The sequence below is a fragment of the Euprymna scolopes genome, chromosome 14, assembly GCF_053919585.1.
Source record: "Euprymna scolopes isolate OS-2025 chromosome 14, ASM5391958v1, whole genome shotgun sequence".
In the NCBI taxonomy this organism is placed as follows: Eukaryota; Metazoa; Mollusca; class Cephalopoda; order Sepiida; family Sepiolidae; genus Euprymna; species Euprymna scolopes.
In genome coordinates, this window is record NC_136495.1 from 74,388,553 (window position 1) to 74,396,541 (window position 7,989).

Sequence of the window (7,989 nt, forward strand, 5' to 3'; positions counted from 1 at the left end):
ATTTTCCCTTTTATATATTAGATGGGCGATTTCACCGATTACGATGATAATAAAAGTATTGGAAGTGTGGAATGGCTGGTGATCATTATTCAATTCCAGGAAACGTCATGTATCCTTGCTAGAATCAAATAAATAAAGCACGTTCGAGAGATTTTTATAAAAGACATTTTTGTTTTGTCAGTATCATTATTGATCATTTTTTGATAGCTAGATAATATTCACGAATCATCAGTCTAGCATAAATAAAAAAAAAACTTACCAGGGTCGTTCCAAAAGTAAAGCCTCATATTATTTTAACTAAAAATGTTGCAGAGCTATGAAGATGGGAGTAGTACTATTAAAATGAACGTTCTTTTGTCTTCTGGAATTTATTTTCCTACATAGTCACCACTATTTTCAATGCACTTTTGTCAGCGATGAATGATGGCTGTGCATGGGTGTCCGGAGCGCGCTTCGTCAGACAAGGGTCGTTACACAAGTAAAGTCTCTTATTTTTAAACTCATAAAAGTGAAGAGCTATGAAGACTGGAGTGGTAAAACGAGCGATGCTTTGTGCCCCGGAATTTCTTTTTCTAGATAGTCACCACTATTTTCAATGCACTTTTGCCAGGAATTCAATGACGCGTCTCTGCTCCTGACACATGCCATGGTAGAGGTTGCTTTCTTAAAGTGTCAAATCGTCAATGTCTGCAACAGAGAAATGAAACTTTCAGGTCATGAATGCATAAGTTCAGTCATGATAACAATGCAATTTACAATCCTCTCTTATCCATTCAGACGAAATGAAAATAAGAAGCAGTATTTTTGGAACGCCCATTGTTTAATAATAGCGCGGACGCGCGTATGCAAATGAATGCAAAATTTCGTAACCGATAGGGAAAAATAAACAATTTAAAAAGGAGATGACATTGGAGATGGGAAGAACGTTCGAGATCACGTGATAGCCGACGTTACGGCGGTAACGAGAAAACGAGGAAATAAATGTTGTTATACAACAAAAAAAGCGAGTTGAAGTTATTTTCTATGTTTTGTCTGCTTTGCGACTGAGCATACAAGGTTTTGGGTCCTGGACAATGTTGTAATTGTAGTAAGAATAAAATAACACAAGAAATTTTAATAACTGATAGAAATAGAAATGATTCAAATAGAAATAAGGAAACAATGCAACTGCAAAATGAGGGTGAATTGGCCTTTACAAAATAACTGTTTAGCAAGACGCATTACTAAACCCCATATATCAATAGAATCCATCATTATATTTGGGGAATATAAAGTCAGCCTTAAGACATGAAAATATTTAGACACTCGGTATAGTTTGTTTGAGCAAGACACAAGAACTTTTAAAGTTTAAAGATGTAAAAAATTTAATTAAAACAAAGGAAGCAATTAATGACGTCTATAGTGCTAATAATATAACCTTCATATTATCATAGATAAAAAATTCAAAATGGCGATAGTTAAAACATAGATCAAGTAACTGAAATAATTTTCCAATACTACCCTGCGACCTGGCCCAAGATCGACAAAACTGGACTGCTATGTTTCGAGATGCAGTTGTGTTCAGGAGGAAGCCGACTCAACACGGCTAGGATGATAGCCGCTACGAATACAAGTATATAAAAGCACTTACACATCTACACTGCTATATTTTTTGTGTGTATTCATATTCGTATTAAAACCCCTTTTTGTAATTTATTTAAAAAGAAAATACAACGTTGTTATACATAGATCGTGGGATTGCCTTCACTTGCAAAATAGATCTAGCTAATTTGAATATTATTTTAAACATTCATTTTAATTAATTCCCTATTAGTTTTTTTTTTCGGTTTTCTTATGGGATGATCGTTTTTAGTTAACAACTAGCTTGGGCGTCCGGCGTTGCCCGGATGTTTGGAGGTGTGTGTTAAGCAAAAACAACAAAAAAAGAGATTTAATAGGCAGGAAACTCGAACCAGTATCGCGAACGAGGAAAAGAAAGTGAAAAAAAAAAAAAAAAACTAAAACAAAAAACGCAACATCTTTGCTGTAGCGCCCATCGCCAAACTGGAAGTGACGAATGTTAAATTAAGGCTAGTCAATTGAAAAGAGAGGGTTGACTTTCGAAAATATCGGCGAAAAAGAGACCTCTCTCTGTAGTAAAGTGCCCAGTTGAGTGTGAAGGAATTAATGTTTTTGGTTAATTTTTCGATATTTGTCGTCGAAAGGGTCGAGCTTCAAAACGATACCAATATCGTAAAAATCTGTCACCTCTGTCGAAAGTTTTAGGCAAACATACATAAATACATAAAAAAAGGGCTTCCTTCAGTCTTGACAGACTATGGATACCCACTGTAAGGGTGCCTGCGCGTGAAATTTGTGTGGCAAGAGTTGCGCAATCTTCAACCACGCCTCTCCTGAGTCAACATTGTTGCATACCAGTGGCAAGTTGAGGTACAAGACGACTGGAAACAATGCCGAGATAAGCGGAGAGCACATACAGCGCCTAGAATTCCCAAATGGTCACCCATCTGGTATTAGCCAGGCTCAACGTTGCTTAACTTCGGTGATCTGACGAGAACCGGTGTGTCAACGTGATTATGCCGTATACATAAATACATACATACATTCATACATACATACATGCATACATTTAAACAGACAGGTGAGATTGTCGTTGCCCGGGTGTTTGGAGGTGTGTATTGAGCAAAAAACAAAAAACAAAAAACAAAATGGTAGTAGACAGGCAGACTCGAACCCCTACCGCGAATGAGGAAAAGAAAGTGAAAAAAAAGAAAGAAGTGACGTCTTTGCTGTTGCGCCCTTCATCAGTTACTTGATCTATGTTTTAACTATCGCCATTTTGAATTTTTTATCTATGATAATATTAAGGCTAGATGATCGAAAAAAGGGGATGACTTTCGAAAATATCGGCGAAAATCCGACCCCTCTCTGTAGAAAAGTACCCAGTTGAGGATGAAGGAGTTAATATTTTTAGCCAATTTTTTATATTTGTCGTCCGAAGGGTCGGGCTTCAAAATGATATTAATCTCGTGAAAATCCGTCACCTCTGTCGAAAGTTTTAGGCAGACATACGCACATAATACATACATTTAAACAGATAGGTGAGATTTATATTATAGATTACGTGTAATTATATTCATGCAGATATTCTACATGATTTATACTTGCGTAAAAAGTTTACAGTAAACACTAACCTCTTTCTATAGATATATATTTATGCATGCGTATATATATATATTTGTTTAAAAATAATTTGCTTACCAAACTTCTCTGTCAGATTTTAGTCAATATATATGAAACTTAATATATAGGGTATTCGAACTCATCTGAAACTTTATATTTGGGTTTTAGCCGGAGAAAATCGGTGCAAAAGTGTGAAAATTAAAAAAATGAAACTTGCCAGGTGAAGGTCTAATGACGGTATTAAGAATATGTATGCGTAACGTAATAGCTATCGGTTCATGTTTTAATTTTTAGCTTTGCGGCAAAAATGTCTTCGTAGCTCAGGCATTACCGTCAAAAGAAAAAAGTAAATCGTAAGCTAAACGTTTTGAGTTCAATTGTCAGTGGTGGTGCTATATATTGGGTCCAGTATGATATAATGATAAATACGAAGTCTGCATTAATCAAATATCATATTTAAGTGTATTTTACGACCGGGCAATGCCGGGCGGCTTGCTAGTGCATGTATAAAAATATTATATTTGGTTTATTAATTGATCATTATTGAAAACCAATTCTCTCACTTTTTTTTTATGTGTGAATCTCTAATAATGTCGACATTTTTCCCCCTACCCACAGAAAATATAACCAAAGGAGGAAACGAGTTTGTCAGCAGAACAATGGAGAGAAAGTTGTTCACCAAGTTACACAAAAGAAAGGCGAATAAGATTTTTAATCAAGGTGAAGGAGTAACAGGAACAAAACGGTCGGTTAATATATTTAAGAGTTAGTTAATTTGTTTTGCGACATGGGATCGAGAGTGGTTAGCTATTTTCTGCGACTTGGCTCAAGATCGTCGGAACTAGACTGCGATGGTTTGAAATACAGCCTGCGCTTAGGAGGAAGCCGGATCAATCCAACCAGGATGATAGCCACTACAAGTACAAGCAAATCACTCAATACCGTTAGGCACAACATGTCAAGTTAGTTTTTACTTGTTTGTTCATGCCTTAAAACAGAACGAAACCCAAAATAATATTTAAACAATAATAGAAAAATGTACTTGTTGAGAGGAAACAACGAGTAGCGAGTGGACATTACTTGACTCTAAAAACGATCATGGAATATTAATCCATATATTTTGTCTAATGATTTTCATCGGAAATAAGCACAGACGTCTGTGTAGCTTACTTGCCATATATTTCAGCCTCTTACATCAAATTAGATTAAAGCAAAAGTAAATATAACTCACATTTGGACACTTTTCAACTGTACTCTCACCGCTCCAGTAATTATCTCACTCCTAATGCAATTCTCTGCCTATATAAAAGCCAGATACGGAAAACGATGGAGTACTGTTGCCACATCTGGGCAGGAGCTGCTAGAAGCAGCTTATCCTGCCTTGAACGAGTTCAAAATAGACTTTGTAGCTTAGTGGGAGATGCCCTTTTCTCTTCCCTGAAACCTCTTTCCCACAGAAGCGACGTTCCGAGCCTGTCTGCTTTATCGTTATTTTCATTACAAGTGCTCAGCTGAGCTACAATCTACGCCCCCCTCTCTCGCCAAACTTTCACGAAAAACACTCGTCTAGCCAAAACTACTATCAATAATTTCCCACACTCTTTATCTGTGCCTAAACCTAAACATAGATTCCATGAACAAAGCTTCTTTCTTAGAACTGCACGCCTGTGGAACTCTCTTCCGATTGCCTGCTTTCCAGCTGACTACAATCTGATTGTCTTCAAGTCGAACGTAAACAAGTTCTTGATGAACTGCCCCCCTCCCCCAAGTAATCCGATTCACAAAATACCCACTACTTATATTTACTATAATCACATTGACTAATGTACATACATTAACCCTTATCCTTGAGTGGCCTCCTGGCCTTGATAAGTGGCGATTTCTGTGTAATACATACATACATACATATATATATATATATATATATATATATATATATATATATATATATATATATATATATATATATATATATATACCCATCGTTAACTTTCTATTATTTCGGCTAGATTGAACTCTCGCAATATTAAAATGTCTTTTATTTAAAATTCGCGTAAGATTAAAACGATTTTAAAAGGATACCAAAAGTTCTTGAAAGGTTATTTAATTTCTACAAAATTTATATAGTGTTTCCCCCACCAAATCCCATTGCCATCATGTCTTTTTGTATAAAAGGAAAATCTTGGAGAGTGACATGCAATATTTCTGTTTAGTTTGGCGAGATTCCATAAGTTTATCGAGTGCTTGAGAAAAAAAACGTGTCAACGCCATCAAATTAAACTGGACACGCGGGGAGGTCTGCGCCAGAGCAGAAAATTCCACTTAATCAGGTTTTAATGAAAGGTTTTCCTAATTTATCTTTCGGGTCAATTCGGTGCAGTTGTCAGAGTTCACCCCCTTGATCGAAAGAAATTGGAACAATTTGAACATTTCCAGATTGTTTGAATGTTTTCTTACCATCTCCTGCCCAAACTACCTATTCCTGTATCGGACATTTTTTCCCACGTACTTCAAACGAGGTTAAATTTCTTGCAGGAACCAAAACAACTTAACAATTTCGTTCTTACTTTCAATTCGTGTGGGACAGTGGGGTATGGACTTACTAGATTGGGTCAGTATCTGTTATATTATTAAATATATATATTTTTTTTACAAAAGAGTCACCTTTATGAAGGCCCAGATGCCACGCAAGGATAAGGGTTAAATACTTTCATAACCTTGACATTGTTTGATAATCATATTTTTACAAGGATTAAAAAGGATTTAACAAACTCAGAGTACATTGTGATATTATAATAGACCCTAATTCTCGCCCTTTCACTTTCTTTTCCTTTGTCTACATTTTCCTCTCTCTCTCTCTCTCTCTCTCTCTCTCTTTCTCCGCTCTTTCGTTTTTCTCTCTTTTTAAATACTTACATCATTCCATTTCTCTCATCATTTCTTTTTATTATTTATCCTTTATTTTAATTGTCCTTCCTAACACTGTTTAAAACTTTCATGTACCGATAAAGCATATTCGTTCAAAAAACAATCCCATCTTCAATATTTAGAAGTATACGGATTGTTGGAGGTATTTATTTCATGCTTGTGGATTTCGACCTAAGTTACCAATACTCATAAGTTGATTTAATCAAGCCACATTACAAAACTCTATCTATACTATTATAAAAGAGTAACCCACTTAAAAATAGCCCGACATATCTAATCTTTCTCTACTCAATCTTTTTGTCAGATTAAGCGACCGATTTAAAAGTAGTCCGAGCTCTCTAATCTTTCTCTTATCGATAAACTGACACCACAAGACAAAATGCAATTCTCTTTCCAATAAGATGGCGCTACATGCCACATGTCTCACAAATCACCGACACGAGTTCATGACATGCTTACAGAAGAGAGAACAATAAGCAAAGGGCCGTGGCCATCACGTTCCCCGGACTTGTCATCATGTGATTTTTTTTTTAATCTTTGAGGGACTTTAAAACAAAAAGTTTATGAAACAATACTCACAATCTAGACTAACTAAAAGAGAACATTGCCAACGCTATCAGGAAATCACCAGAAAAGATCTACAGGCAGTATCTGCAAACGTTGTTAAACGTGCTCAGAAATGTATAGATGTCAACGGGGAGCACTTCTTTTATAAGACAACAGGTAATTTAAACAATGCTACATGTAAGTTAGACAATAAAAGAATATTCTCCTCCCTACTACATTTTCTTTGCGAATTAATGGACGAGGTAAATTATTCCTCGTAACATATAATAATCAATAAACGATTCATTCTATAATAATACATTCGCGTTCTGCAAAAATTAAAATATCATGTTTAAGCGTATTCAACGACCGAGCAACGCCGGGCTGCCAGCTAGTTATAATAATAGTTATTATTTTGTGCAATCATTTTGTACATCACTTTCTACTTATAACTATTACTGCAGTAACGTTTTTAATCCATACCTATTTTTTTTAAAGAGTGTCACCTCTTATACATATATGATATTGATGCAGAATGAGAGTCGTGCTATCCGTCAGGATTTTTTCGATAGTTTCCGTAAAACGCCGAAAGGTGCCGAAACGCTTATCTAATGAAATCGCAGCACCAATGCAATTTCTGAAAACATTTTTTTGTCCGGATATTTTTTTTTTACAAGGGATTACCGACTTATCAAGGCCAGAAGGCCACTCGAGGATAAAGGTTGATGATTATAAGGTGGTCACAACAGCGTAATTATCGTTATTGGTTGAAATCGGGTAGAATTTGATTATTTAAGGGTACGGCTACTAAAAGAACTTGTTTATATTGGAGTTGAAGACGACCATGTTGTAGTCAGTTGGAAAGCAGGCCAGAAGAACAGAGTTCTACAAGCTGGCAGTTCTAGAAAAGAAACTTTTGCGTTTAGATTTTATAGGAATTCTTCTTACATAAAAACATATTTTTGCCTCCTTAATTTAAAATTATTTTTTTAAAAATTGACGTGAACACTAGAATATTTCAATTAAAAGTCAAATATTAATAGGTAAAATTATAGAGCAATAAAAGGCGAATCAAATGAGGTATAGGTTGTTTAACAGTTGCATTAAATTTAACTTAAATTTGCAGTTTTTGAAAACAATACAGTTGTAGACTTTCTTTTTGCCGTCTGCATATATGTAGCATCACTCAGTTTCGAGTGGTCACTCAGTACATTTTATAATTTTTTCCCAAAAATGTTTTTTTTTAAAATTTCTTTGTCTTGTTTTTTCTTTGGATTCCTATTGTTGTGATTATTAATATTACTTATAGAATTAACAAACCAATCTATAAAT

The 7,989-nt window shown here is 35.2% G+C and overlaps 1 pseudogene; it reads right to left on the reverse strand.

The window, feature by feature from the left end:
- Window positions 1–2,470: 2,470 nt before the first annotated feature.
- Window positions 2,471–2,587, reverse strand: LOC145293437 (5S ribosomal RNA; annotated as a pseudogene).
- Between the last annotated feature and the right edge of the window lie 5,402 nt (window positions 2,588–7,989).